Source organism: Hyla sarda, chromosome 9 (genome assembly GCF_029499605.1).
Source record: "Hyla sarda isolate aHylSar1 chromosome 9, aHylSar1.hap1, whole genome shotgun sequence".
NCBI classification, from domain to species: domain Eukaryota; kingdom Metazoa; phylum Chordata; class Amphibia; order Anura; family Hylidae; genus Hyla; species Hyla sarda.
In genome coordinates, this window is record NC_079197.1 from 151,962,052 (window position 1) to 151,985,130 (window position 23,079).

The window sequence follows — 23,079 nt, forward strand, 5'->3', positions numbered from 1 at the left end:
CATCTGGAGACCAAAACACCCAAGTATGGGGAAGAAACTACTCTTGAGTCTGGCGCCTTAGACCACTCGGCCATCCTGACAAACACAGCTAGCGTATCTTTTCCTCTTCCCCCTTGGGAACACTAAAAATGTTAAATATCCCTTTGTTATTGTCGGAGAATGAAGAATATCAATGTTTGTTGATTAGAGAGAGAAACAGCAATCTCTTTTTTTCTTCAGAAGTGGGAGATCAGTGATAAGTGGAAATCATCTTTTACACATTGTAGTTCATCTTGGATCGCTTTAAAGTGGTTCGAAATCCTTAACGCAGGCCAACCAAACAAGACCGCGTGGCCTAATGGATAAGGCGTCTGACTTCGAATCAGAAGATTGAGGGTTCGAGTCCCTTGTGGTCGCATTTGGTTAACTTGTTCATTTCCTCTTTTAACGTTCGTAAGAATGTGCTCTCATGACTCCGAAAAGTAGAATATCAGTTAGAGGCACGTGACCGTGTCTTAGGCCAAAAACGCATTGTCAGAAGTGGGATTTGAACCCACGCCTCCATCTGAAGACCAGAACACCCAAGTATGGGGAAGAAACTACTCTTGAGTCTGGCGCCTTAGACCACTCGGCCATCCTGACAAACACAGCCACCGTACCTTTTCCTCTTCCCCCTTGGGAACACTAAAAATGTTAAATATCCCTTTGTTATTGTCGGAGAATGAAGAATATCAATGTTTGTTGATTAGAGAGAGAAACAGCAATCTTTTTTTTTTTCAGAAGTGGGAGATCAGTGATAAGTGGAAATCATCTTTTACACATTGTAATTAATCTTGGATAGTTTTAAAGTAGTTCGGAATCCTTAACATGAGCCAACCAGTCAGGACCGTGTGGCCTAATGGATAAGGCGTCTGACTTCGAATCAGAAGATTGAGGGTTCGAGTCCCTTGTGGTCGCATTTGGTTGACTTGTTCATTTCCTCTTTTAACGTTCGTAAGAATGTGCTCTCATGACTCCTAAAAGTAGAATATCAGTTAGAGGCACGTGACCGTGTCTTAGGCCAAAAACGCATTGTCAGAAGTGGGATTTGAACCCACGCCTCCATCTGAAGACCAGAACACCCAAGTATGGGGAAGAAACTACTCTTGAGTCTGGCGCCTTAGACCACTCGGCCATCCTGACAAACACAGCCACCGTACCTTTTCCTCTTCCCTCTTGGGAACACTAAAAATGTTAAATATCCCTTTGTTATTGTCGGAGAATGAAGAATATCAATGTTTGTTGATTAGAGAGAGAAACAGCAATCTTTTTTTTTTTCAGAAGTGGGAGATCAGTGATAAGTGGAAATCATCTTTTACACATTGTAATTAATCTTGGATAGTTTTAAAGTAGTTCGGAATCCTTAACATGAGCCAACCAGTCAGGACCGTGTGGCCTAATGGATAAGGCGTCTGACTTCGGATCAGAAGATTGAGGGTTTGAGTCCCTTCGTGGTCGCAGTGGCACTTGGTTGACGTGTTCATCTCCTTTTAACGTTCGTAAGAATGTGCTCTCATGACTCCTAAAAGTAAAATATCAGTTAGAGGCACGTGACCGTGTCTTAGGCCAAAAACGCATTGTCAGAAGTGGGATTTGAACCCACGCCTCCATCTGGAGACCAGAACACCCAAGTATGGGGAAGAAACTACTCTTGAGTTTGGCACCTTAGACCACTCTGCCATCCTGACTAACACAGCTACCGTATCTTTTCCTCTTCCCCCTTGGGAACACTAAAAATTTTAAATATCCCTTTGTTATTGTCGGAGAATGAGGAATATCAATGTTTGTTGATTAGAGAGAGAAACAGCAATCTTTTTTTTTTTTCAGAAGTGGGAGATCAGTGATAAGTGGAAATCATCTTTTACACATTGTAATTAATCTTGGATAGTTTTAAAGTAGTTCGGAATCCTTAACACGGGCCAACCAGTCAGGACCGTGTGGCCTAATGGATAAGGCGTCTGACTTCGGATCAGAAGATTGAGGGTTCGAGTCCCTTCGTGGTCGCAGTGGCACTTGGTTGACGTGTTCATCTCCTTTTAACGTTCGTAAGAATGTGCTCTCATGACTCCTAAAAGTAAAATATCAGTTAGAGGCACGTGACCGTGTCTTAGGCCAAAAACACATTGTCAGAAGTGGGATTTGAACCCACGCCTCCATCTGGAGACCAGAACACCCAAGTATGGGGAAAAAAAACTACTCTTGAGTCTGGCGCCTTAGACCACTCGGCCATCCTGACAAACACAGCTTCCTTACATTTTCCTCTTCCCCCTTGGGAACACTATAAATGTTAAATATCCCTTTGTTATAGTCGGAGGATGAAGAATATCAATGTTTGTTGATTAGAGAGAGAAACAGCAATCTCTTTTTTTTTCAGAAGTGGGAGATCAGTGATAAGTGGAAATCATCTTTTACACATTGTAGTTCATCTTGGATCACTTTAAAGTGGTTCGAAATCCTTAACGCAGGCCAACCAAACAAGACCGCGTGGCCTAATGGATAAGGCGTCTGACTTTGAATCAGAAGATTGAGGGTTCGAGTCCCTTCGTGGTCGCATTTGGTTGACGTGTTCATCTCCTTTTAACGTTCGTAAGAATGTGCTCTCATGACTACTAAAAGTAAAATGTCAGTTAGAGGCACGTGACCGTGTCTTAGGCCAAAAACGCATTGTCAGAAGTGGGATTTGAACCCACGCCTCCATCTGGAGACCAGAACACGCAAGTATGGGGAAGAAACTACTCTTGAGTCTGGCGCCTTAGACCACTCGGCCATCCTGACAAACACAGCTTCCTTACCTTTTCCTCTTCCCCCTTGGGAACACTAAAAATGTTAAATATACCTTTGTTATAGTCGGAGGATGAAGAATATCAATGTTTGTTGATTAGAGAGAGAAACAGCAATCTTTTTTTTTTCAGAGTTGGGAGATCAGTGATAAATGGAAATCATCTTTTACACATTGTAGTTCATCTTGGATCGCTTTAAAGTGGTTCGAAATCCTAAACGCAGGCCAACCAAACAAGACCGCGTGGCCTAATGGATAAGGCGTCTGACTTCGGATCAGAAGATTGAGGGTTCGAGTCCCTTCGTGGTCGCAGTGGCACTTGGTTGATGTGTTCATCTACTTTTAACGTTCGTAAGAATGTGCTCTCATGACTCCTAAAAGTAAAATATCAGTTAGAGGCACGTGACCGTGTGTTAGGCCAAAAACGCATTGTCAGAAGTGGGATTTGAACCCACGCCTCCATCTGGAGACCAAAACACCCAAGTATGGGGAAGAAACTACTCTTGAGTCTGGCGCCTTAGACCACTCGGCCATCCTGACAAACACAGCTAGCGTATCTTTTCCTCTTCCCCCTTGGGAACACTAAAAATGTTAAATATCCCTTTGTTATTGTCGGAGAATGAAGAATATCAATGTTTGTTGATTAGAGAGAGAAACAGCAATCTCTTTTTTTCTTCAGAAGTGGGAGATCAGTGATAAGTGGAAATCATCTTTTACACATTGTAGTTCATCTTGGATCGCTTTAAAGTGGTTCGAAATCCTTAATGCAGGCCAACCAAACAAGACCGCGTGGCCTAATGGATAAGGCGTCTGACTTCGAATCAGAAGATTGAGGGTTCGAGTCCCTTGTGGTCGCATTTGGTTGACTTGTTCATTTCCTCTTTTAACGTTCGTAAGAATGTGCTCTCATGACTCCTAAAAGTAGAATATCAGTTAGAGGCACGTGACCGTGTCTTAGGCCAAAAACGCATTGTCAGAAGTGGGATTTGAACCCACGCCTCCATCTGAAGACCAGAACACCCAAGTATGGGGAAGAAACTACTCTTGAGTCTGGCGCCTTAGACCACTCGGCCATCCTGACAAACACAGCCACCGTACCTTTTCCTCTTCCCCCTTGGGAACACTAAAAATGTTAAATATCCCTTTGTTATTGTCGGAGAATGAAGAATATCAATGTTTGTTGATTAGAGAGAGAAACAGCAATCTTTTTTTTTTTCAGAAGTGGGAGATCAGTGATAAGTGAAAATCATCTTTTACACATTGTAATTAATCTTGGATAGTTTTAAAGTAGTTCGGAATCCTTAACATGAGCCAACCAGTCAGGACCGTGTGGCCTAATGGATAAGGCGTCTGACTTTGGATCAGAAGATTGAGGGTTTGAGTCCCTTCGTGGTCGCAGTGGCACTTGGTTGATGTGTTCATCTACTTTTAACGTTCGTAAGAATGTGCTCTCATGACTCCTAAAAGTAAAATATCAGTTAGAGGCACGTGACCGTGTCTTAGGCCAAAAACGCATTGTCAGAAGTGGGATTTGAACCCACGCCTCCATCTGGAGACCAGAACACCCAAGTATGGGGAAGAAACTACTCTTGAGTCTGGCGCCTTAGACCACTCGGCCATCCTGACAAACACAGCTTCCTTACCTTTTCCTCTTCCCCCTTGGGAACACTATAAATGTTAAATATCCCTTTGTTATAGTCGGAGGATGAAGAATATCAATGTTTGTTGATTAGAGAGAGAAACAGCAATCTCTTTTTTTTTCAGAAGTGGGAGATCAGTGATAAGTGGAAATCATCTTTTACACATTGTAGTTCATCTTGGATCGCTTTAAAGTGGTTCGAAATCCTTAACGCAGGCCAACCAAACAAGACCGCGTGGCCTAATGGATAAGGCGTCTGACTTCGAATCAGAAGATTGAGGGTTCGAGTCCCTTCGTGGTCGCATTTGGTTGACGTGTTCATCTCCTTTTAACGTTCGTAAGAATGTGCTCTCATGACTCCTAAAAGTAAAATGTCAGTTAGAGGCACGTGACCGTGTCTTAGGCCAAAAACGCATTGTCAGAAGTGGGATTTGAACCCACGCCTCCATCTGGAGACCAGAACACCCAAGTATGGGGAAGAAACTACTCTTGAGTCTGGCGCCTTAGACCACTCGGCCATCCTGACAAACACAGCTTCCTTACCTTTTCCTCTTCCCCCTTGGGAACACTAAAAATGTTAAATATACCTTTGTTATAGTCGGAGGATGAAGAATATCAATGTTTGTTGATTAGAGAGAGAAACAGCAATCTTTTTTTTTTCAGAGTTGGGAGATCAGTGATAAATGGAAATCATCTTTTACACATTGTAGTTCATCTTGGATCGCTTTAAAGTGGTTCGAAATCCTAAACGCAGGCCAACCAAACAAGACCGCGTGGCCTAATGGATAAGGCGTCTGACTTCGGATCAGAAGATTGAGGGTTCGAGTCCCTTCGTGGTCGCAGTGGCACTTGGTTGATGTGTTCATCTACTTTTAACGTTCGTAAGAATGTGCTCTCATGACTCCTAAAAGTAAAATATCAGTTAGAGGCACGTGACCGTGTCTTAGGCCAAAAACGCATTGTCAGAAGTGGGATTTGAACCCACGCCTCCATCTGGAGACCAAAACACCCAAGTATGGGGAAGAAACTACTCTTGAGTCTGGCGCCTTAGACCACTCGGCCATCCTGACAAACACAGCTAGCGTATCTTTTCCTCTTCCCCCTTGGGAACACTAAAAATGTTAAATATCCCTTTGTTATTGTCGGAGAATGAAGAATATCAATGTTTGTTGATTAGAGAGAGAAACAGCAATCTCTTTTTTTCTTCAGAAGTGGGAGATCAGTGATAAGTGGAAATCATCTTTTACACATTGTAGTTCATCTTGGATCGCTTTAAAGTGGTTCGAAATCCTTAATGCAGGCCAACCAAACAAGACCGCGTGGCCTAATGGATAAGGCGTCTGACTTCGAATCAGAAGATTGAGGGTTCGAGTCCCTTGTGGTCGCATTTGGTTGACTTGTTCATTTCCTCTTTTAACGTTCGTAAGAATGTGCTCTCATGACTCCTAAAAGTAGAATATCAGTTAGAGGCACGTGACCGTGTCTTAGGCCAAAAACGCATTGTCAGAAGTGGGATTTGAACCCACGCCTCCATCTGAAGACCAGAACACCCAAGTATGGGGAAGAAACTACTCTTGAGTCTGGCGCCTTAGACCACTCGGCCATCCTGACAAACACAGCCACCGTACCTTTTCCTCTTCCCCCTTGGGAACACTAAAAATGTTAAATATCCCTTTGTTATTGTCGGAGAATGAAGAATATCAATGTTTGTTGATTAGAGAGAGAAACAGCAATCTTTTTTTTTTCAGAAGTGGGAGATCAGTGATAAGTGGAAATCATCTTTTACACATTGTAATTAATCTTGGATAGTTTTAAAGTAGTTCGGAATCCTTAACATGAGCCAACCAGTCAGGACCGTGTGGCCTAATGGATAAGGCGTCTGACTTCGGATCAGAAGATTGAGGGTTTGAGTCCCTTCGTGGTCGCAGTGGCACTTGGTTGACGTGTTCATCTCCTTTTAACGTTCGTAAGAATGTGCTCTCATGACTCCTAAAAGTAAAATATCAGTTAGAGGCACGTCACCGTGTCTTAGGCTAAAAACACATTGTCAGAAGTGGGATTTGAACCCACGCCTCCATCTGGAGACCAGAACACCCAAGTATGGGGAAGAAACTACTCTTGAGTCTGGCGCCTTAGACCACTCGGCCATCCTGACAAACACAGCTTCCTTTCCTTTGCTTTTCCTCTTCCCCCTTGGGAACACTATAAATGTTAAATATCCCTTTGTTATAGTCGGAGGATGAAGAATATCAATGTTTGTTGATTAGAGAGAGAAACAGCAATCTCTTTTTTTTTCAGAAGTGGGAGATCAGTGATAAGTGGAAATCATCTTTTACACATTGTAGTTCATCTTGGATCGCTTTAAAGTGGTTCGAAATCCTTAACGCAGGCCAACCAAACAAGACCGCGTGGCCTAATGGATAAGGTGTCTGACTTCGAATCAGAAGATTGAGGGTTCGAGTCCCTTCGTGGTCGCATTTGGTTGACGTGTTCATTTCCTCTTTTAACGTTCGTAAGAATGTGCTCTCATGACTCCTAAAAGTAGAATATCAGTTAGAGGCACGTGACCGTGTCTTAGGCCAAAAACGCATTGTCAGAAGTGGGATTTGAACCCACGCCTCCATCTGGAGACCAGAACACCCAAGTATGGGGAAGAAACTACTCTTGAGTCTGGCGCCTTAGACCACTCGGCCATCCTGACAAACACAGCTACTGTACCATTTCCTCTTCCCCCTTGGGAACACTAAAAATGTTAAATATCCCTTTGTTATTGTCGGAGAATGAAGAATATCAATGTTTGTTGATTAGAGAGAGAAACAGCAATCTTTTTTTTTTTCAGAAGTGGGAGATCAGTGATAAGTGGAAATCATCTTTTACACATTGTAGTTCATCTTGGATCGCTTTAAAGTGGTTCGAAATCCTTAACGCAGGCCAACCAAACAAGACCGCGTGGCCTAATGGATAAGGCGTCTGACTTCGGATCAGAAGATTGAGGGTTGGAGTCCCTTCGTGGTCGCAGTGGCACTTGGTTGACATGTTCATCTCCTTTTAACGTTCGTAAGAATGTGCTCTCATGACTCCTAAAAGTAAAATATCAGTTAGAGGCACGTGACCGTGTCTTAGGCCAAAAACGCATTGTCAGAAGTGGGATTTGAACCCACGCCTCCATCTGGAGACCAGAACACCCAAGTATGGGGAAGAAACTACTCTTGAGTCTGGCGCCTTAGACCACTCGGCCATCCAGACAAACACAGCTTCCTTACCTTTTCCTCTTCCCCCTTGGGAACACTATAAATGTTAAATATCCCTTTGTTATAGTCGGAGGATGAAGAATATCAATGTTTGTTGATTAGAGAGAGAAACAGCAATCTCTTTTTTTTTCAGAAGTGGGAGATCAGTGATAAGTGGAAATCATCTTTTACACATTGTAGTTCATCTTGGATCGCTTTAAAGTGGTTCGAAATCCTTAACGATGGCCAACCAAACAAGACCGCGTGGCCTAATGGATAAGGTGTCTGACTTCGAATCAGAAGATTGAGGGTTCGAGTCCCTTCGTGGTCGCATTTGGTTGACGTGTTCATCTCCTTTTAACGTTCGTAAGAATGTGCTCTCATGACTCCTAAAAGTAAAAAGTCAGTTAGAGGCACGTGACCGTGTCTTAGGCCAAAAACGCATAGTCAGAAGTGGGATTTGAACCCACGCCTCCATCTGGAGACCAGAACACCCAAGTATGGGGAAGAAACTACTCTTGAGTCTGGCACCTTAGACCACTCGGCCATCCTGACAAACACAGCTACTGTACCATTTACTCTTCCCCCTTGGGAACACTAAAAATGTTAAATATCCCTTTGTTATTGTCGGAGAATGAAGAATATCAATGTTTGTTGATTAGAGAGAGAAACAGCAATCTTTTTTTTTTTCAGAAGTGGGAGATCAGTGATAAGTGGAAATCATCTTTTACACATTGTAGTTCATCTTGGATCGCTTTAAAGTGGTTCGAAATCCTTAACGCAGGCCAACCAAACAAGACCGTGTGGCCTAATGGATAAGGCGTCTGACTTCGAATCAGAAGATTGAGGGTTCGAGTCCCTTCGTGGTCGCAGTGGCACTTGGTTGACATGTTCATCTCCTTTTAACGTTCGTAAGAATGTGCTCTCATGACTCCTAAAAGTAAAATATCAGTTAGAGGCACGTGACCGTGTCTTAGGCCAAAAACGCATTGTCAGAAGTGGGATTTGAACCCACGCCTCCATCTGGAGACCAGAACACCCAAGTATGGGGAAGAAACTACTCTTGAGTCTGGCGCCTTAGACCACTCGGCCATCCTGACAAACACAGCTACCGAACCTTTTCCTCTTCCCCTTGGGAACACTAAAAATGTTAAATATCCCTTTGTTATTGTCGGAGAATGAAGAATATCAATGTTTGTTGATTAGAGAGAGAAACAGCAATCTTTTTTTTTTTCAGAAGTGGGAGATCAGTGATAAGTGGAAATCATCTTTTACACATTGTAATTAATCTTGGATAGTTTTAAAGTAGTTCGGAATCCTTAACATGAGCCAACCAGTCAGGACCGTGTGGCCTAATGGATAAGGCGTCTGACTTCGGATCAGAAAATTGAGGGTTTGAGTCCCTTCGTGGTCGCAGTGGCACTTGGTTGACGTGTTCATCTCCTTTTAACGTTCGTAAGAATGTGCTCTCATGACTCCTAAAAGTAAAATATCAGTTAGAGGCATGTGACCGTGTCTTAGGCCAAAAACGCATTGTCAGAAGTGGGATTTGAACCCACGCCTCCATCTGGAGACCAGAACACCCAAATATGGGGAAGAAACTTCTCTTGAGTTTGGCACCTTAGACCACTCGGCCATCCTGACTAACACAGCTACCGTATCTTTTCCTCTTCCCCCTTGGGAACACTAAAAATTATAAATATCCCTTTGTTATTGTCGGAGAATGAGGAATATCAATGTTTGTTGATTAGAGAGAGAAACAGCAATCTTTTTTTTTTTTCAGAAGTGGGAGATCAGTGATAAGTGGAAATCATCTTTTACACATTGTAATTAATCTTGGATAGTTTTAAAGTAGTTCGGAATCCTTAACTCGGGCCAACCAGTCAGGACCGTGTGGCCTAATGGATAAGGCGTCTGACTTCGAATCAGAAGATTGAGGGTTCGAGTCCCTTCGTGGTCGCAGTGGCACTTGGTTGATGTGTTCATCTCCTTTTAACGTTCGTAAGAATGTGCTCTCATGACTCCTAAAAGTAAAATATCAGTTAGAGGCACGTGACCGTGTCTTAGGCCAAAAACACATTGTCAGAAGTGGGATTTGAACCCACGCCTCCATCTGGAGACCAGAACACCCAAGTATGGGGAAGAAACTACTCTTGAGTCTGGCGCCTTAGACCACTCGGCCATCCTGACAAACACAGCTACCATACCCTTTCCTCTTCCCCCTTGGGAACACTAAAAATGTTAAATATCCCTTTGTTATTGTCGGAGAATGAAGAATATCAATGTTTGTTGATTAGAGAGAGAAACAGCAATCTCTTTTTTTTTCAGAAGTGGGAGATCAGTGATAAGTGGAAATCATGTTTTACACATTGTAGTTCATCTTGGATCGCTTTGAAGTTGTTCGAAATCCTTAACGCAGGCCAACCAAACAAGACCGTGTGGCCTAATGGATAAGGCGTCTGACTTCGAATCAGAAGATTGAGGGTTCGAGTCCCTTCGTGGTCGCATTTGGTTGACGTGTTCATCTCCTTTTAACGTTCGTAAGAATGTGCTCTCATGACTCCTAAAAGTAAAAAGTCAGTTAGAGGCACTAGACCGTGTCTTAGGCCAAAAACACATTGTCAGAAGTGGGATTTGAACCCACGCCTCCAGCTGGAGACCAGAACACCCAAATATGGGGAAGAAACTACTCTTGAGTCTGGCGCCTTAGACCACTCGGCCATCCTGACAAACACAGCTTCCTTACCGTTTCCTCTTCCCCCTTGGGAACACTAAAAATGTTAAATATCCCTTTGTTATAGTCGGAGGATGAAGAATATCAATGTTTGTTGATTAGAGAGAGAAACAGCAATCTCTTTTTTTTTCAGAAGTGGGAGATCAGTGATAAGTGGAAATCATCTTTTACACATTGTAGTTCATCTTGGATCGATTTAAAGTGGTTCGAAATCCTTAACGCAAGCCAACCAAACAAGACCGCGTGGCCTAATGGATAAGGCGTCTGACTTCGAATCAGAAGATTGAGGGTTCGAGTCCCGTGTGGTCGCATTTGGTTGACGTGTTCATTTCCTCTTTTAACGTTCGTAAGAATGTGCTCTCATGACTCCTAAAAGTAGAATATCAGTTAGAGGCACGTGACCGTGTCTTAGGCCAAAAACACATACTTGGGTGATCTGGAGACCAGAACACCCAAGTATGGGGAAGAAACTACTCTTGAGTCTGGCGCCTTAGACCACTCGGCCATCCTGACAAACACAGCTTCCTTACCTTTTCCTCTTCCCCCTTGGGAACACTATAAATGTTAAATATCCCTTTGTTATAGTCGGAGGATGAAGAATATCAATGTTTGTTGATTAGAGAGAGAAACAGCAATCTTTTTTTTTTCAGAGTTGGGAGATCAGTGATAAATGGAAATCATCTTTTACACATTGTAGTTCATCTTGGATCGCTTTAAAGTGGTTCGAAATCCTTAACGCAGGTCAACCAAACAAGACCGCATGGCCTAATGGATAAGGCGTCTGACTTCGGATCAGAAGATTGAGGGTTTGAGTCCCTTGTGGTCGCATTTGGTTGACTTGTTCATTTCCTCTTTTAACGTTCGTAAGAATGTGCTCTCATGACTCCTAAAAGTAGAATATCAGTTAGAGGCATGTGACCGTGTCTTAGGCCAAAAACGCATTGTCAGAAGTGGGATTTGAACCCACGCCTCCATCTGGAGACCAGAACACCCAAGTATGGGGAAGAAACTACTCTTGAGTCTGGCGCCTTAGACCACTCGGCCATCCTGACAAACACAGCTACCGAACCTTTTCCTCTTCCCCTTGGGAACACTAAAAATGTTAAATATCCCTTTGTTATTGTCGGAGAATGAAGAATATCAATGTTTGTTGATTAGAGAGAGAAACAGCAATCTTTTTTTTTTTCAGAAGTGGGAGATCAGTGATAAGTGGAAATCATCTTTTACACATTGTAATTAATCTTGGATAGTTTTAAAGTAGTTCGGAATCCTTAACATGAGCCAACCAGTCAGGACCGTGTGGCCTAATGGATAAGGCGTCTGACTTCGGATCAGAAAATTGAGGGTTTGAGTCCCTTCGTGGTCGCAGTGGCACTTGGTTGACGTGTTCATCTCCTTTTAACGTTCGTAAGAATGTGCTCTCATGACTCCTAAAAGTAAAATATCAGTTAGAGGCATGTGACCGTGTCTTAGGCCAAAAACGCATTGTCAGAAGTGGGATTTGAACCCACGCCTCCATCTGGAGACCAGAACACCCAAATATGGGGAAGAAACTTCTCTTGAGTTTGGCACCTTAGACCACTCGGCCATCCTGACTAACACAGCTACCGTATCTTTTCCTCTTCCCCCTTGGGAACACTAAAAATTATAAATATCCCTTTGTTATTGTCGGAGAATGAGGAATATCAATGTTTGTTGATTAGAGAGAGAAACAGCAATCTTTTTTTTTTTTCAGAAGTGGGAGATCAGTGATAAGTGGAAATCATCTTTTACACATTGTAATTAATCTTGGATAGTTTTAAAGTAGTTCGGAATCCTTAACTCGGGCCAACCAGTCAGGACCGTGTGGCCTAATGGATAAGGCGTCTGACTTCGAATCAGAAGATTGAGGGTTTGAGTCCCTTCGTGGTCGCAGTGGCACTTGGTTGATGTGTTCATCTCCTTTTAACGTTCGTAAGAATGTGCTCTCATGACTCCTAAAAGTAAAATATCAGTTAGAGGCACGTGACCGTGTCTTAGGCCATAAACACATTGTCAGAAGTGGGATTTGAACCCACGCCTCCATCTGGAGACCAGAACACCCAAGTATGGGGAAGAAACTACTCTTGAGTCTGGCGCCTTAGACCACTCGGCCATCCTGACAAACACAGCTTCCTTACCTTTTCCTCTTCCCCCTTGGGAACACTAAAAATGTTAAATATCCCTTTGTTATAGTCGGAGGATGAAGAATATCAATGTTTGTTGATTAGAGAGAGAAACAGCAATCTCTTTTTTTTTCAGAAGTGGGAGATCAGTGATAAGTGGAAATCATCTTTTACACATTGTAGTTCATCTTGGATCGATTTAAAGTGGTTCGAAATCCTTAACGCAAGCCAACCAAACAAGACCGCGTGGCCTAATGGATAAGGCGTCTGACTTCGAATCAGAAGATTGAGGGTTCGAGTCCCGTGTGGTCGCATTTGGTTGACGTGTTCATTTCCTCTTTTAACGTTCGTAAGAATGTGTTCTCATGACTCCTAAAAGTAGAATATCAGTTAGAGGCACGTGACCGTGTCTTAGGCCAAAAACACATTGTCAGAAGTGGGATTTGAACCCACGCCTCCATCTGGAGACCAGAACACCCAAGTATGGGGAAGAAACTACTCTTGAGTCTGGCGCCTTAGACCACTCAGCCATCCTGACAAACACAGCTACCATACCCTTTCCTCTTCCCCCTTGGGAACACTAAAAATGTTAAATATCCCTTTGTTATTGTCGGAGAATGAAGAATATCAATGTTTGTTGATTAGAGAGAGAAACAGCAATCTTTTTTTTTTTCAGAAGTGGGAGATCAGTGATAAGTGGAACTCATCTATTACACATTGTAATTAATCTTGGATAGTTTTAAAGTAGTTCGGAATCCTTAACATTGGCCAACCAGTCAGGACCGTGTGCCTAATGGATAAGGCGTCTGACTTCGGATCAGCAGATTGAGGGTTCGAGTCCCTTCGTGGTCGCAGTGGCACTTGGTTGACGTGTTCATCTCCTTTTAACGTTCGTAAGAATGTGCTCTCATGACTCCTAAAAGTAAAATATCAGTTAGAGGCACGTGACCGTGTCTTAGGCCAAAAACACATTGTCAGAAGTGGGATTTGAACCCACGCCTCCAGCTGGAGACCAGAACACCCAAATATGGGGAAGAAACTACTCTTGAGTCTGGCGCCTTAGACCACTCGGCCATCCTGACAAACACAGCTTCCTTACCTTTTCCTCTTCCCCCTTGGGAACACTAAAAATGTTAAATATCCCTTTGTTATAGTCGGAGGATGAAGAATATCAATGTTTGTTGATTAGAGAGAGAAACAGCAATCTCTTTTTTTTTCAGAAGTGGGAGATCAGTGATAAGTGGAAATCATCTTTTACACATTGTAGTTCATCTTGGATCGATTTAAAGTGGTTCGAAATCCTTAACGCAAGCCAACCAAACAAGACCGCGTGGCCTAATGGATAAGGCGTCTGACTTCGAATCAGAAGATTGAGGGTTCGAGTCCCGTGTGGTCGCATTTGGTTGACGTGTTCATTTCCTCTTTTAACGTTCGTAAGAATGTGCTCTCATGACTCCTAAAAGTAGAATATCAGTTAGAGGCACGTGACCGTGTCTTAGGCCAAAAACACATTGTCAGAAGTGGGATTTGAACCCACGCCTCCATCTGGAGACCAGAACACCCAAGTATGGGGAAGAAACTACTCTTGAGTCTGGCGCCTTAGACCACTCAGCCATCCTGACAAACACAGCTACCATACCCTTTCCTCTTCCCCCTTGGGAACACTAAAAATGTTAAATATCCCTTTGTTATTGTCGGAGAATGAAGAATATCAATGTTTGTTGATTAGAGAGAGAAACAGCAATCTTTTTTTTTTTCAGAAGTGGGAGATCAGTGATAAGTGGAACTCATCTATTACACATTGTAATTAATCTTGGATAGTTTTAAAGTAGTTCGGAATCCTTAACACTGGCCAACCAGTCAGGACCGTGTGCCTAATGGATAAGGCGTCTGACTTCGGATCAGAAGATTGAGGGTTCGAGTCCCTTCGTGGTCGCAGTGGCACTTGGTTGACGTGTTCATCTCCTTTTAACGTTCGTAAGAATGTGCTCTCATGACTCCTAAAAGTAAAATATCAGTTAGAGGCACGTGACCGTGTCTTAGGCCAAAAACACATTGTCAGAAGTGGGATTTGAACCCACGCCTCCATCTGGAGACCAGAACACCCAAGTATGGGGAAGAAACTACTCTTGAGTCTGGCGCCTTAGACCACTCGGCCATCCTGACAAACACAGCTTCCTTACCTTTTCCTCTTCCCCCTTGGGAACACTAAAAATGTTAAGTATCCCTTTGTTATAGTCGGAGGATGAAGAATATCAATGTTTGTTGATTAAAGAGAGAGACAGCAATCTCTTTTTTTTTCAGAAGTGGGAGATCAGTGATAAGTGGAAATCATCTTTTACACATTGTAGTTCATCTTGGATCGCTTTAAAGTGGTTCGAAATCCTTAACATGAGCCAACCAGTCAGGACCGTGTGGCCTAATGGATAAGGCGTCTGACTTCAGGTCAGAAGATTGAGGGTTTGAGTCCCTTCGTGGTCGAAGTGGCACTTGGTTGACGTGTTCATCTCCTTTTAACGTTCGTAAGAATGTGCTCTCATGACTCCTAAAAGTAAAATATCAGTTAGAGGCACGTGACCGTGTCTTAGGCCAAAAACGCATTGTCAGAAGTGGGATTTGAACCCACGCCTCCATCTGGAGACCAGAACACCCAAGTATGGGGAAGAAACTACTCTTGAGTCTGGCTCCTTAGACCACTCAGCCATCCTGACAAACACAGCTTCCTTACCTTTGCCTCTTCCCCCTTGGGAACACTAAAAATGTTAAATATCACTTTGTTATAGTCGGAGGATGAACAATATCAATGTTTGTTGATTAGAGAGAGAAACAGCAATCTTTTTTTTTTCCAGAGTTGGGAGATCAGTGATAAATGGAAATCATCTTTTACACATTGTAGTTCATCTTGGATCGCTTTAAAGTGGTTCGAAATCCTTAACGCAGGCCAACCAAACAAGACCGCGTGGCCTAATGGATAAGGCGTCTGACTTTGAATCAGAAGATTGAGGGTTCGAGTCCCTTCGTGGTTGCATTTGGTTGACGTGTTCATTTCCTATTTTAACGTTCGTAAGAATGTGCTCTCATGACTCCTAAAAGTAGAATATCAGTTAGAGGCACGTGACCGTGTCTTAGGCCAAAAACGCATTGTCAGAAGTGGGATTTGAACCCACGCCTCCATCTGGAGACCAGAACACCCAAGTATGGGGAAGAAACTACTCTTGAGTCTGGCACCTTAGACCACTCGGCCATCCTGACAAACACAGCTTTCTTACCTTTTCCTCTTCCCCCTTGGGAACACTAAAAAAGTTAAATATCCCTTTGTCATTGTCGGAGGATGAAGAATATCAATGTTTGTTGATTAGAGAGAGAAACAGCAATCTCTTTTTTTTTCAGAAGTGGGAGATCAGTGATAAGTGGAAATCATCTTTTACACATTGTAGTTCATCTTGGATCGATTTAAAGTGGTTCGAAATCCTTAACGCAAGCCAACCAAACAAGACCGCGTGGCCTAATGGATAAGGCGTCTGACTTCGAATCAGAAGATTGAGGGTTCGAGTCCCGTGTGGTCGCATTTGGTTGACGTGTTCATTTCCTCTTTTAACGTTCGTAAGAATGTGCTCTCATGACTCCTAAAAGTAGAATATCAGTTAGAGGCACGTGACCGTGTCTTAGGCCAAAAACACATTGTCAGAAGTGGGATTTGATCCCACGCCTCCATCTGGAGACCAGAACACCCAAGTATGGGGAAGAAACTACTCTTGAGTCTGGCGCCTTAGACCACTCAGCCATCCTGACAAACACAGCTACCATACCCTTTCCTCTTCCCCCTTGGGAACACTAAAAATGTTAAATATCCCTTTGTTATTGTCGGAGAATGAAGAATATCAATGTTTGTTGATTAGAGAGAGAAACAGCAATCTTTTTTTTTTTCAGAAGTGGGAGATCAGTGATAAGTGGAACTCATCTATTACACATTGTAATTAATCTTGGATAGTTTTAAAGTAGTTCGGAATCCTTAACACTGGCCAACCAGTCAGGACCGTGTGCCTAATGGATAAGGCGTCTGACTTCGGATCAGAAGATTGAGGGTTCGAGTCCCTTCGTGGTCGCAGTGGCACTTGGTTGACGTGTTCATCTCCTTTTAACGTTCGTAAGAATGTGCTCTCATGACTCCTAAAAGTAAAATATCAGTTAGAGGCACGTGACCGTGTCTTAGGCCAAAAACACATTGTCAGAAGTGGGATTTGAACCCACGCCTCCATCTGGAGACCAGAACACCCAAGTATGGGGAAGAAACTACTCTTGAGTCTGGCGCCTTAGACCACTCGGCCATCCTGACAAACACAGCTTCCTTACCTTTTCCTCTTCCCCCTTGGGAACACTAAAAATGTTAAGTATCCCTTTGTTATAGTCGGAGGATGAAGAATATCAATGTTTGTTGATTAAAGAGAGAGACAGCAATCTCTTTTTTTTTCAGAAGTGGGAGATCAGTGATAAGTGGAAATCATCTTTTACACATTGTAGTTCATCTTGGATCGCTTTAAAGTGGTTCGAAATCCTTAACATGAGCCAACCAGTCAGGACCGTGTGGCCTAATGGATAAGGCGTCTGACTTCGGGTCAGAAGATTGAGGGTTTGAGTCCCTTCGTGGTCGAAGTGGCACTTGGTTGACGTGTTCATCTCCTTTTAACGTTCGTAAGAATGTGCTCTCATGACTCCTAAAAGTAAAATATCAGTTAGAGGCACGTGACCGTGTCTTAGGCCAAAAACGCATTGTCAGAAGTGGGATTTGAACCCACGCCTCCATCTGGAGACCAGAACACCCAAGTATGGGGAAGAAACTACTCTTGAGTCTGGCTCCTTAGACCACTCAGCCATCCTGACAAACACAGCTTCCTTATCTTTGCCTCTTCCCCCTTGGGAACACTAAAAATGTTAAATATCACTTTGTTATAGTCGGAGGATGAACAATATCAATGTTTGTTGATTAGAGAGAGAAACAGCAATCTTTTTTTTTTCCAGAGTTGGGAGATCAGTGATAAATGGAAATCATCTTTTACACATTGTAGTTCATCTTGGATCGCTTTAAAGTGGTTCGAAATCCTTAACGCAGGCCAACCAAACAAGACCGCGTGGCCTAATGGATAAGGCGTCTGACTTCGAATCAGAAGATTGAGGGTTCGAGTCCCTTCGTGGTTGCATTTGGTTGACGTGTTCATTTCCTATTTTAACGTTCGTAAGAATGTGCTCTCATGACTCCTAAAAGTAGAATATCAGTTAGAGGCACGTGACCGTGTCTTAGGCCAAAAACGCATTGTCAGAAGTGGGATTTGAACCCACGCCTCCATCTGGAGACCAGAACACCCAAGTATGGGGAAGAAACTACTCTTGAGTCTGGCACCTTAGACCACTCGGCCATCCTGACAAACACAGCTTTCTTACCTTTTCCTCTTCCCCCTTGGGAACACTAAAAAAGTTAAATATCCCTTTGTCATTGTCGGAGGATGAAGAATATCAATGTTTGTTGATTAGAGAGAGAAACAGCAATCTCTTTTTTTTTCAGAAGTGGGAGATCAGTGATAAGTGGAAATCATCTTTTACACATTGTAGTTCATCTTGTATCGCTTTAAAGTGGTTCGAAATCCTTAACGCAGGCCAACCAAACAAGACCGCGTGGCCTAATGGATAAGGTGTCTGACTTCGAATCAGAAGATTGAGGGTTCGAGTCCCTTCGTGGTTGCATTTGGTTGACGTGTTCATTTCCTCTTTTAACGTTCGTAAGAATGTGCTCTCATGACTCCTAAAAGTAGAATATCAGTTAGAGGCACGTGACCGTGTCTTAGGCCAAAAACGCATTGTCAGAATTGGGATTTGAACCCACGCCTCCATCTGGAGACCAGAACACCCAAGTATGGGGAAGAAACTACTCTTGAGCCTGGCGCCTTAGACCACTCGGCCATCCTGACAAACACAGCTACCATCCCGTTTCCTCTTCCCCCTTGGGAACACTAAAAATGTTAAATATCCCTTTGTTATTGTCGGAGAATGAAGAATATCAATGTTTGTTGATTAGAGAGAGAAACAGCAATCTTTTTTTTTTCAGAAGTGGGAGATCAGTGATAAGTGGAAATCATCTTTTACACATTGTAATTAATCTTGGATAGTTTTAAAGTAGTTCGGAATCCTTAACATGAGCCAACCAGTCAGGACCGTGTGGCCTAATGGATAAGGCGTCTGACTTCGGATCAGAAGATTCACGGTTTGAGTCCCTTCGTGGTCGCAGTGGCACTTGGTTGACGTGTTCATCTCCTTTTAACGTTCGTAAGAATGTGCTCTCATGACTCCTAAAATTAATATATCAGTTAGAGGCACGTGACCGTGTCTTAGGCCAAAAACGCATTGTCAGAAGTGGGATTTGAACCCACGCCTCCATCTGGAGACCAGAACACCCAAGTATGGGGAAGAAACTACTCTTGAGTCTGGCGCCTTAGACCACTCGGCCATCCTGACAAACACAGCTTCCTTACCTTTTCCTCTTCCCCCTTGGGAACACTAAAAATTAGTTAGAGGCACGGAACCATGTCTTAGGCCAAAAAATGCATTGTCAAAAGTGGGCTTTGAACCCACGCCTCCATTGGGAGACCAGAACACCCAAGTATGGGGAAGAAACTACTCTTGAGTCTGGCGCCTTAGACCACTCGGCCATCCTGACAAACACAGCTTCCTCACCTTTTCCTCTTCCCCCTTGGGAACACTAAAAATTTAAATATCCCTTTGTTATTGTCGGAGAATGAGGAATATCAATGTTTGTTGATTAGAGAGAGAAACAGCAATCTTTTTTTTTTTTCAGAAGAGGGAGATCAGTGATAAGTGGAAATCATCTTTTACACATTGTAATTAATCTTGGATAGTTTTAAAGTAGTTCGGAATCCTTAACACGGGCCAACCAGTCAGGACTGTGTGGCCTAATGGATAAGGCGTCTGACTTCGGATCAGAAGATTGAGGGTTCGAGTCCCTTCGTGGTCGCAGTGGCACTTGGTTGACGTGTTCATCTCCTTTTAACGTTCGTAAGAATGTACTCTCATGACTCCTAAAAGTAGAATATCAGTTAGAGGCACGTGACCGTGTCTTAGGCCAAAAACACATTGTCAGAAGTGGGATTTGAACCCACGCCTCCATCTGGAGACCAGAACACCCAAGTATGGGGAAGAAACTACTCTTGAGTCTGGCGCCTTAGACCACTCGGCCATCCTGACAAACACAGCTACCATACCCTTTCCTCTTCCCCCTTGGGAACACTAAAAATGTTAAATATCCCTTTGTTATTGTCGGAGAATGAAGAATATCAATGTTTGTTGATTAGAGAGAGAAACAGCAATCTTTTTTTTTTTCAGAAGTGGGAGATCAGTGATAAATGGAAATCATCTTTTACACATTGTAGTTCATCTTGGATCGCTTTAAAGTGGTTCGAAATCCTTAACGCAGGCCAACCAAACAAGACCGTGTGGCCTAATGGATAAGGCGTCTGACTTCGAATCAGAAGATTGAGGGTTCGAGTCCCTTGTGGTCGCATTTGGTTGACGTGTTCATTTCCTCTTTTAACGTTCGTAAGAATGTGCTCTCATGACTCCTAAAGGTAGAATATCAGTTAGAGGCACGTGACCGTGTCTTAGGCCAAAAACACATTGTCAGAAGTGGGATTTGAACCCACGCCTCCATCTGGAGACCAGAACACCCAAGTATGGGGAAGAAACTACTCTTGAGTCTGGCGCCTTAGACCACTCGGCCATCCAGACAAACACAGCTTCCTTACCTTTTCCTCTTCCCCCTTGGGAACACTATAAATGTTAAATATCCCTTTGTTATAGTCGGAGGATGAAGAATATCAATGTTTGTTGATTAGAGAGAGAAACAGCAATCTCTTTTTTTTTCAGAAGTGGGAGATCAGTGATAAGTGGAAATCATCTTTTACACATTGTAGTTCATCTTGGATCGCTTTAAAGTGGTTCGAAATCCTTAACGCTGGCCAACCAAACAAGACCGCGTGGCCTAATGGATAAGGTGTCTGACTTCGAATCAGAAGATTGAGGGTTCGAGTCCCTTCGTGGTCGCATTTGGTTGACGTGTTCATCTCCTTTTAACGTTCGTAAGAATGTGCTCTCATGACTCCTAAAAGTAAAAAGTCAGTTAGAGGCACGTGACCGTGTCTTAGGCCAAAAACGCATAGTCAGAAGTGGGATTTGAACCCACGCCTCCATCTGGAGACCAGAACACCCAAGTATGGGGAAGAAACTACTCTTGAGTCTGGCACCTTAGACCACTCGGCCATCCTGACAAACACAGCTACTGTACCATTTACTCTTCCCCCTTGGGAACACTAAAAATGTTAAATATCCCTTTGTTATTGTCGGAGAATGAAGAATATCAATGTTTGTTGATTAGAGAGAGAAACAGCAATCTTTTTTTTTTTCAGAAGTGGGAGATCAGTGATAAGTGGAAATCATCTTTTACACATTGTAGTTCATCTTGGATCGCTTTAAAGTGGTTCGAAATCCTTAACGCAGGCCAACCAAACAAGACCGTGTGGCCTAATGGATAAGGCGTCTGACTTCGAATCAGAAGATTGAGGGTTCGAGTCCCTTCGTGGTCGCAGTGGCACTTGGTTGACATGTTCATCTCCTTTTAACGTTCGTAAGAATGTGCTCTCATGACTCCTAAAAGTAAAATATCAGTTAGAGGCACGTGACCGTGTCTTAGGCCAAAAACGCATTGTCAGAAGTGGGATTTGAACCCACGCCTCCATCTGGAGACCAGAACACCCAAGTATGGGGAAGAAACTACTCTTGAGTCTGGCGCCTTAGACCACTCGGCCATCCTGACAAACACAGCTTCCTTACCTTTTCCTCTTCCCCCTTGGGAACACTATAAATGTTAAATATCCCTTTGTTATAGTCGGAGGATGAAGAATATCAATGTTTGTTGATTAGAGAGAGAAACAGCAATCTTTTTTTTTTCAGAGTTGGGAGATCAGTGATAAATGGAAATCATCTTTTACACATTGTAGTTCATCTTGGATCGCTTTAAAGTGGTTCGAAATCCTTAACGCAGGTCAACCAAACAAGACCGCATGGCCTAATGGATAAGGCGTCTGACTTCGGATCAGAAGATTGAGGGTTTGAGTCCCTTGTGGTCGCATTTGGTTGACTTGTTCATTTCCTCTTTTAACGTTCGTAAGAATGTGCTCTCATGACTCCTAAAAGTAGAATATCAGTTAGAGGCATGTGACCGTGTCTTAGGCCAAAAACGCATTGTCAGAAGTGGGATTTGAACCCACGCCTCCATCTGGAGACCAGAACACCCAAGTATGGGGAAGAAACTACTCTTGAGTCTGGCGCCTTAGACCACTCGGCCATCCTGACAAACACAGCTACCGAACCTTTTCCTCTTCCCCTTGGGAACACTAAAAATGTTAAATATCCCTTTGTTATTGTCGGAGAATGAAGAATATCAATGTTTGTTGATTAGAGAGAGAAACAGCAATCTTTTTTTTTTTCAGAAGTGGGAGATCAGTGATAAGTGGAAATCATCTTTTACACATTGTAATTAATCTTGGATAGTTTTAAAGTAGTTCGGAATCCTTAACACGGGCCAACCAGTCAGGACTGTGTGGCCTAATGGATAAGGCGTCTGACTTCGGATCAGAAGATTGAGGGTTCGAGTCCCTTCGTGGTCGCAGTGGCACTTGGTTGACGTGTTCATCTCCTTTTAACGTTCGTAAGAATGTGCTCTCATGACTCCTAAAAGTAAAATATCAGTTAGAGGCATGTGACCGTGTCTTAGGCCAAAAACGCATTGTCAGAAGTGGGATTTGAACCCACGCCTCCATCTGGAGACCAGAACACCCAAATATGGGGAAGAAACTTCTCTTGAGTTTGGCACCTTAGACCACTCGGCCATCCTGACTAACACAGCTACCGTATCTTTTCCTCTTCCCCCTTGGGAACACTAAAAATTATAAATATCCCTTTGTTATTGTCGGAGAATGAGGAATATCAATGTTTGTTGATTAGAGAGAGAAACAGCAATCTTTTTTTTTTTTCAGAAGTGGGAGATCAGTGATAAGTGGAAATCATCTTTTACACATTGTAATTAATCTTGGATAGTTTTAAAGTAGTTCGGAATCCTTAACTCGGGCCAACCAGTCAGGACCGTGTGGCCTAATGGAGAAGGCGTCTGACTTCGAATCAGAAGATTGAGGGTTCGAGTCCCTTCGTGGTCGCAGTGGCACTTGGTTGATGTGTTCATCTCCTTTTAACGTTCGTAAGAATGTGCTCTCATGACTCCTAAAAGTAAAATATCAGTTAGAGGCACGTGACCGTGTCTTAGGCCAAAAACACATTGTCAGAAGTGGGATTTGAACCCACGCCTCCATCTGGAGACCAGAACACCCAAGTATGGGGAAGAAACTACTCTTGAGTCTGGCGCCTTAGACCACTCGGCCATCCTGACAAACACAGCTACCATACCCTTTCCTCTT

General features: G+C 43.2%; 51 non-coding genes across 51 annotated transcripts; 20 read left to right on the forward strand and 31 right to left on the reverse strand.

The window, feature by feature from the left end:
• Positions 1-511: 511 nt before the first annotated feature.
• TRNAL-CAA (transfer RNA leucine (anticodon CAA)) lies at positions 512-621 on the reverse strand. Its single transcript has 2 exons — positions 584-621; positions 512-557 (listed from the first exon to the last, which is right to left on the reverse strand). It is a non-coding gene; the product is annotated as a tRNA-Leu (tRNA).
• A 430-nt stretch (positions 622-1,051) lies between these two features.
• TRNAL-CAA (transfer RNA leucine (anticodon CAA)) lies at positions 1,052-1,161 on the reverse strand. Its single transcript has 2 exons — positions 1,124-1,161; positions 1,052-1,097 (listed from the first exon to the last, which is right to left on the reverse strand). It is a non-coding gene; the product is annotated as a tRNA-Leu (tRNA).
• Positions 1,162-1,403: 242 nt separating this feature from the next.
• TRNAR-UCG (transfer RNA arginine (anticodon UCG)) lies at positions 1,404-1,476 on the forward strand. The gene has a single exon. It is a non-coding gene; the product is annotated as a tRNA-Arg (tRNA).
• Positions 1,477-1,949: 473 nt separating this feature from the next.
• TRNAR-UCG (transfer RNA arginine (anticodon UCG)) lies at positions 1,950-2,022 on the forward strand. Its single transcript has one exon. It is a non-coding gene; the product is annotated as a tRNA-Arg (tRNA).
• A 120-nt stretch (positions 2,023-2,142) lies between these two features.
• TRNAL-CAA (transfer RNA leucine (anticodon CAA)) lies at positions 2,143-2,254 on the reverse strand. The gene is made up of 2 exons: positions 2,217-2,254; positions 2,143-2,188 (listed from the first exon to the last, which is right to left on the reverse strand). It is a non-coding gene; the product is annotated as a tRNA-Leu (tRNA).
• Positions 2,255-2,496: 242 nt separating this feature from the next.
• Positions 2,497-2,569, forward strand: TRNAQ-UUG (transfer RNA glutamine (anticodon UUG)). The gene has a single exon. It is a non-coding gene; the product is annotated as a tRNA-Gln (tRNA).
• Positions 2,570-2,683: 114 nt separating this feature from the next.
• On the reverse strand, positions 2,684-2,793 carry TRNAL-CAA (transfer RNA leucine (anticodon CAA)). The gene is made up of 2 exons: positions 2,756-2,793; positions 2,684-2,729 (listed from the first exon to the last, which is right to left on the reverse strand). It is a non-coding gene; the product is annotated as a tRNA-Leu (tRNA).
• A 241-nt stretch (positions 2,794-3,034) lies between these two features.
• TRNAR-UCG (transfer RNA arginine (anticodon UCG)) lies at positions 3,035-3,107 on the forward strand. The gene has a single exon. It is a non-coding gene; the product is annotated as a tRNA-Arg (tRNA).
• Positions 3,108-3,227: 120 nt separating this feature from the next.
• TRNAL-CAA (transfer RNA leucine (anticodon CAA)) lies at positions 3,228-3,337 on the reverse strand. Its single transcript has 2 exons — positions 3,300-3,337; positions 3,228-3,273 (listed from the first exon to the last, which is right to left on the reverse strand). It is a non-coding gene; the product is annotated as a tRNA-Leu (tRNA).
• A 431-nt stretch (positions 3,338-3,768) lies between these two features.
• On the reverse strand, positions 3,769-3,878 carry TRNAL-CAA (transfer RNA leucine (anticodon CAA)). The gene is made up of 2 exons: positions 3,841-3,878; positions 3,769-3,814 (listed from the first exon to the last, which is right to left on the reverse strand). It is a non-coding gene; the product is annotated as a tRNA-Leu (tRNA).
• A 435-nt stretch (positions 3,879-4,313) lies between these two features.
• Positions 4,314-4,423, reverse strand: TRNAL-CAA (transfer RNA leucine (anticodon CAA)). Its single transcript has 2 exons — positions 4,386-4,423; positions 4,314-4,359 (listed from the first exon to the last, which is right to left on the reverse strand). It is a non-coding gene; the product is annotated as a tRNA-Leu (tRNA).
• A 242-nt stretch (positions 4,424-4,665) lies between these two features.
• Positions 4,666-4,738, forward strand: TRNAR-UCG (transfer RNA arginine (anticodon UCG)). The gene has a single exon. It is a non-coding gene; the product is annotated as a tRNA-Arg (tRNA).
• A 114-nt stretch (positions 4,739-4,852) lies between these two features.
• Positions 4,853-4,962, reverse strand: TRNAL-CAA (transfer RNA leucine (anticodon CAA)). Its single transcript has 2 exons — positions 4,925-4,962; positions 4,853-4,898 (listed from the first exon to the last, which is right to left on the reverse strand). It is a non-coding gene; the product is annotated as a tRNA-Leu (tRNA).
• A 241-nt stretch (positions 4,963-5,203) lies between these two features.
• TRNAR-UCG (transfer RNA arginine (anticodon UCG)) lies at positions 5,204-5,276 on the forward strand. The gene has a single exon. It is a non-coding gene; the product is annotated as a tRNA-Arg (tRNA).
• Positions 5,277-5,396: 120 nt separating this feature from the next.
• TRNAL-CAA (transfer RNA leucine (anticodon CAA)) lies at positions 5,397-5,506 on the reverse strand. Its single transcript has 2 exons — positions 5,469-5,506; positions 5,397-5,442 (listed from the first exon to the last, which is right to left on the reverse strand). It is a non-coding gene; the product is annotated as a tRNA-Leu (tRNA).
• A 431-nt stretch (positions 5,507-5,937) lies between these two features.
• On the reverse strand, positions 5,938-6,047 carry TRNAL-CAA (transfer RNA leucine (anticodon CAA)). Its single transcript has 2 exons — positions 6,010-6,047; positions 5,938-5,983 (listed from the first exon to the last, which is right to left on the reverse strand). It is a non-coding gene; the product is annotated as a tRNA-Leu (tRNA).
• A 241-nt stretch (positions 6,048-6,288) lies between these two features.
• TRNAR-UCG (transfer RNA arginine (anticodon UCG)) lies at positions 6,289-6,361 on the forward strand. Its single transcript has one exon. It is a non-coding gene; the product is annotated as a tRNA-Arg (tRNA).
• Positions 6,362-6,481: 120 nt separating this feature from the next.
• TRNAL-CAA (transfer RNA leucine (anticodon CAA)) lies at positions 6,482-6,591 on the reverse strand. Its single transcript has 2 exons — positions 6,554-6,591; positions 6,482-6,527 (listed from the first exon to the last, which is right to left on the reverse strand). It is a non-coding gene; the product is annotated as a tRNA-Leu (tRNA).
• Positions 6,592-6,838: 247 nt separating this feature from the next.
• TRNAR-UCG (transfer RNA arginine (anticodon UCG)) lies at positions 6,839-6,911 on the forward strand. Its single transcript has one exon. It is a non-coding gene; the product is annotated as a tRNA-Arg (tRNA).
• A 116-nt stretch (positions 6,912-7,027) lies between these two features.
• TRNAL-CAA (transfer RNA leucine (anticodon CAA)) lies at positions 7,028-7,137 on the reverse strand. The gene is made up of 2 exons: positions 7,100-7,137; positions 7,028-7,073 (listed from the first exon to the last, which is right to left on the reverse strand). It is a non-coding gene; the product is annotated as a tRNA-Leu (tRNA).
• A 787-nt stretch (positions 7,138-7,924) lies between these two features.
• Positions 7,925-7,997, forward strand: TRNAR-UCG (transfer RNA arginine (anticodon UCG)). Its single transcript has one exon. It is a non-coding gene; the product is annotated as a tRNA-Arg (tRNA).
• Positions 7,998-8,111: 114 nt separating this feature from the next.
• On the reverse strand, positions 8,112-8,221 carry TRNAL-CAA (transfer RNA leucine (anticodon CAA)). The gene is made up of 2 exons: positions 8,184-8,221; positions 8,112-8,157 (listed from the first exon to the last, which is right to left on the reverse strand). It is a non-coding gene; the product is annotated as a tRNA-Leu (tRNA).
• A 242-nt stretch (positions 8,222-8,463) lies between these two features.
• Positions 8,464-8,536, forward strand: TRNAR-UCG (transfer RNA arginine (anticodon UCG)). The gene has a single exon. It is a non-coding gene; the product is annotated as a tRNA-Arg (tRNA).
• Positions 8,537-8,656: 120 nt separating this feature from the next.
• TRNAL-CAA (transfer RNA leucine (anticodon CAA)) lies at positions 8,657-8,766 on the reverse strand. The gene is made up of 2 exons: positions 8,729-8,766; positions 8,657-8,702 (listed from the first exon to the last, which is right to left on the reverse strand). It is a non-coding gene; the product is annotated as a tRNA-Leu (tRNA).
• Positions 8,767-9,553: 787 nt separating this feature from the next.
• Positions 9,554-9,626, forward strand: TRNAR-UCG (transfer RNA arginine (anticodon UCG)). Its single transcript has one exon. It is a non-coding gene; the product is annotated as a tRNA-Arg (tRNA).
• Positions 9,627-9,746: 120 nt separating this feature from the next.
• Positions 9,747-9,856, reverse strand: TRNAL-CAA (transfer RNA leucine (anticodon CAA)). Its single transcript has 2 exons — positions 9,819-9,856; positions 9,747-9,792 (listed from the first exon to the last, which is right to left on the reverse strand). It is a non-coding gene; the product is annotated as a tRNA-Leu (tRNA).
• Positions 9,857-10,098: 242 nt separating this feature from the next.
• On the forward strand, positions 10,099-10,171 carry TRNAR-UCG (transfer RNA arginine (anticodon UCG)). Its single transcript has one exon. It is a non-coding gene; the product is annotated as a tRNA-Arg (tRNA).
• Positions 10,172-10,285: 114 nt separating this feature from the next.
• TRNAL-CAA (transfer RNA leucine (anticodon CAA)) lies at positions 10,286-10,395 on the reverse strand. Its single transcript has 2 exons — positions 10,358-10,395; positions 10,286-10,331 (listed from the first exon to the last, which is right to left on the reverse strand). It is a non-coding gene; the product is annotated as a tRNA-Leu (tRNA).
• A 947-nt stretch (positions 10,396-11,342) lies between these two features.
• TRNAL-CAA (transfer RNA leucine (anticodon CAA)) lies at positions 11,343-11,452 on the reverse strand. The gene is made up of 2 exons: positions 11,415-11,452; positions 11,343-11,388 (listed from the first exon to the last, which is right to left on the reverse strand). It is a non-coding gene; the product is annotated as a tRNA-Leu (tRNA).
• A 787-nt stretch (positions 11,453-12,239) lies between these two features.
• Positions 12,240-12,312, forward strand: TRNAR-UCG (transfer RNA arginine (anticodon UCG)). The gene has a single exon. It is a non-coding gene; the product is annotated as a tRNA-Arg (tRNA).
• A 120-nt stretch (positions 12,313-12,432) lies between these two features.
• On the reverse strand, positions 12,433-12,542 carry TRNAL-CAA (transfer RNA leucine (anticodon CAA)). Its single transcript has 2 exons — positions 12,505-12,542; positions 12,433-12,478 (listed from the first exon to the last, which is right to left on the reverse strand). It is a non-coding gene; the product is annotated as a tRNA-Leu (tRNA).
• A 430-nt stretch (positions 12,543-12,972) lies between these two features.
• On the reverse strand, positions 12,973-13,082 carry TRNAL-CAA (transfer RNA leucine (anticodon CAA)). The gene is made up of 2 exons: positions 13,045-13,082; positions 12,973-13,018 (listed from the first exon to the last, which is right to left on the reverse strand). It is a non-coding gene; the product is annotated as a tRNA-Leu (tRNA).
• Positions 13,083-13,516: 434 nt separating this feature from the next.
• Positions 13,517-13,626, reverse strand: TRNAL-CAA (transfer RNA leucine (anticodon CAA)). The gene is made up of 2 exons: positions 13,589-13,626; positions 13,517-13,562 (listed from the first exon to the last, which is right to left on the reverse strand). It is a non-coding gene; the product is annotated as a tRNA-Leu (tRNA).
• A 430-nt stretch (positions 13,627-14,056) lies between these two features.
• On the reverse strand, positions 14,057-14,166 carry TRNAL-CAA (transfer RNA leucine (anticodon CAA)). The gene is made up of 2 exons: positions 14,129-14,166; positions 14,057-14,102 (listed from the first exon to the last, which is right to left on the reverse strand). It is a non-coding gene; the product is annotated as a tRNA-Leu (tRNA).
• A 434-nt stretch (positions 14,167-14,600) lies between these two features.
• Positions 14,601-14,710, reverse strand: TRNAL-CAA (transfer RNA leucine (anticodon CAA)). Its single transcript has 2 exons — positions 14,673-14,710; positions 14,601-14,646 (listed from the first exon to the last, which is right to left on the reverse strand). It is a non-coding gene; the product is annotated as a tRNA-Leu (tRNA).
• Positions 14,711-15,686: 976 nt separating this feature from the next.
• Positions 15,687-15,796, reverse strand: TRNAL-CAA (transfer RNA leucine (anticodon CAA)). Its single transcript has 2 exons — positions 15,759-15,796; positions 15,687-15,732 (listed from the first exon to the last, which is right to left on the reverse strand). It is a non-coding gene; the product is annotated as a tRNA-Leu (tRNA).
• A 974-nt stretch (positions 15,797-16,770) lies between these two features.
• On the reverse strand, positions 16,771-16,880 carry TRNAL-CAA (transfer RNA leucine (anticodon CAA)). Its single transcript has 2 exons — positions 16,843-16,880; positions 16,771-16,816 (listed from the first exon to the last, which is right to left on the reverse strand). It is a non-coding gene; the product is annotated as a tRNA-Leu (tRNA).
• Positions 16,881-17,667: 787 nt separating this feature from the next.
• Positions 17,668-17,740, forward strand: TRNAR-UCG (transfer RNA arginine (anticodon UCG)). The gene has a single exon. It is a non-coding gene; the product is annotated as a tRNA-Arg (tRNA).
• Positions 17,741-17,856: 116 nt separating this feature from the next.
• Positions 17,857-17,966, reverse strand: TRNAL-CAA (transfer RNA leucine (anticodon CAA)). The gene is made up of 2 exons: positions 17,929-17,966; positions 17,857-17,902 (listed from the first exon to the last, which is right to left on the reverse strand). It is a non-coding gene; the product is annotated as a tRNA-Leu (tRNA).
• A 242-nt stretch (positions 17,967-18,208) lies between these two features.
• TRNAR-UCG (transfer RNA arginine (anticodon UCG)) lies at positions 18,209-18,281 on the forward strand. The gene has a single exon. It is a non-coding gene; the product is annotated as a tRNA-Arg (tRNA).
• A 660-nt stretch (positions 18,282-18,941) lies between these two features.
• TRNAL-CAA (transfer RNA leucine (anticodon CAA)) lies at positions 18,942-19,051 on the reverse strand. Its single transcript has 2 exons — positions 19,014-19,051; positions 18,942-18,987 (listed from the first exon to the last, which is right to left on the reverse strand). It is a non-coding gene; the product is annotated as a tRNA-Leu (tRNA).
• Positions 19,052-19,495: 444 nt separating this feature from the next.
• TRNAR-UCG (transfer RNA arginine (anticodon UCG)) lies at positions 19,496-19,568 on the forward strand. Its single transcript has one exon. It is a non-coding gene; the product is annotated as a tRNA-Arg (tRNA).
• Positions 19,569-19,688: 120 nt separating this feature from the next.
• Positions 19,689-19,798, reverse strand: TRNAL-CAA (transfer RNA leucine (anticodon CAA)). Its single transcript has 2 exons — positions 19,761-19,798; positions 19,689-19,734 (listed from the first exon to the last, which is right to left on the reverse strand). It is a non-coding gene; the product is annotated as a tRNA-Leu (tRNA).
• A 782-nt stretch (positions 19,799-20,580) lies between these two features.
• Positions 20,581-20,653, forward strand: TRNAR-UCG (transfer RNA arginine (anticodon UCG)). Its single transcript has one exon. It is a non-coding gene; the product is annotated as a tRNA-Arg (tRNA).
• A 114-nt stretch (positions 20,654-20,767) lies between these two features.
• Positions 20,768-20,877, reverse strand: TRNAL-CAA (transfer RNA leucine (anticodon CAA)). The gene is made up of 2 exons: positions 20,840-20,877; positions 20,768-20,813 (listed from the first exon to the last, which is right to left on the reverse strand). It is a non-coding gene; the product is annotated as a tRNA-Leu (tRNA).
• Positions 20,878-21,119: 242 nt separating this feature from the next.
• Positions 21,120-21,192, forward strand: TRNAR-UCG (transfer RNA arginine (anticodon UCG)). The gene has a single exon. It is a non-coding gene; the product is annotated as a tRNA-Arg (tRNA).
• A 120-nt stretch (positions 21,193-21,312) lies between these two features.
• TRNAL-CAA (transfer RNA leucine (anticodon CAA)) lies at positions 21,313-21,422 on the reverse strand. The gene is made up of 2 exons: positions 21,385-21,422; positions 21,313-21,358 (listed from the first exon to the last, which is right to left on the reverse strand). It is a non-coding gene; the product is annotated as a tRNA-Leu (tRNA).
• A 429-nt stretch (positions 21,423-21,851) lies between these two features.
• Positions 21,852-21,961, reverse strand: TRNAL-CAA (transfer RNA leucine (anticodon CAA)). Its single transcript has 2 exons — positions 21,924-21,961; positions 21,852-21,897 (listed from the first exon to the last, which is right to left on the reverse strand). It is a non-coding gene; the product is annotated as a tRNA-Leu (tRNA).
• Positions 21,962-22,202: 241 nt separating this feature from the next.
• On the forward strand, positions 22,203-22,275 carry TRNAR-UCG (transfer RNA arginine (anticodon UCG)). The gene has a single exon. It is a non-coding gene; the product is annotated as a tRNA-Arg (tRNA).
• Positions 22,276-22,748: 473 nt separating this feature from the next.
• TRNAR-UCG (transfer RNA arginine (anticodon UCG)) lies at positions 22,749-22,821 on the forward strand. Its single transcript has one exon. It is a non-coding gene; the product is annotated as a tRNA-Arg (tRNA).
• Positions 22,822-22,941: 120 nt separating this feature from the next.
• TRNAL-CAA (transfer RNA leucine (anticodon CAA)) lies at positions 22,942-23,051 on the reverse strand. Its single transcript has 2 exons — positions 23,014-23,051; positions 22,942-22,987 (listed from the first exon to the last, which is right to left on the reverse strand). It is a non-coding gene; the product is annotated as a tRNA-Leu (tRNA).
• Between the last annotated feature and the right edge of the window lie 28 nt (positions 23,052-23,079).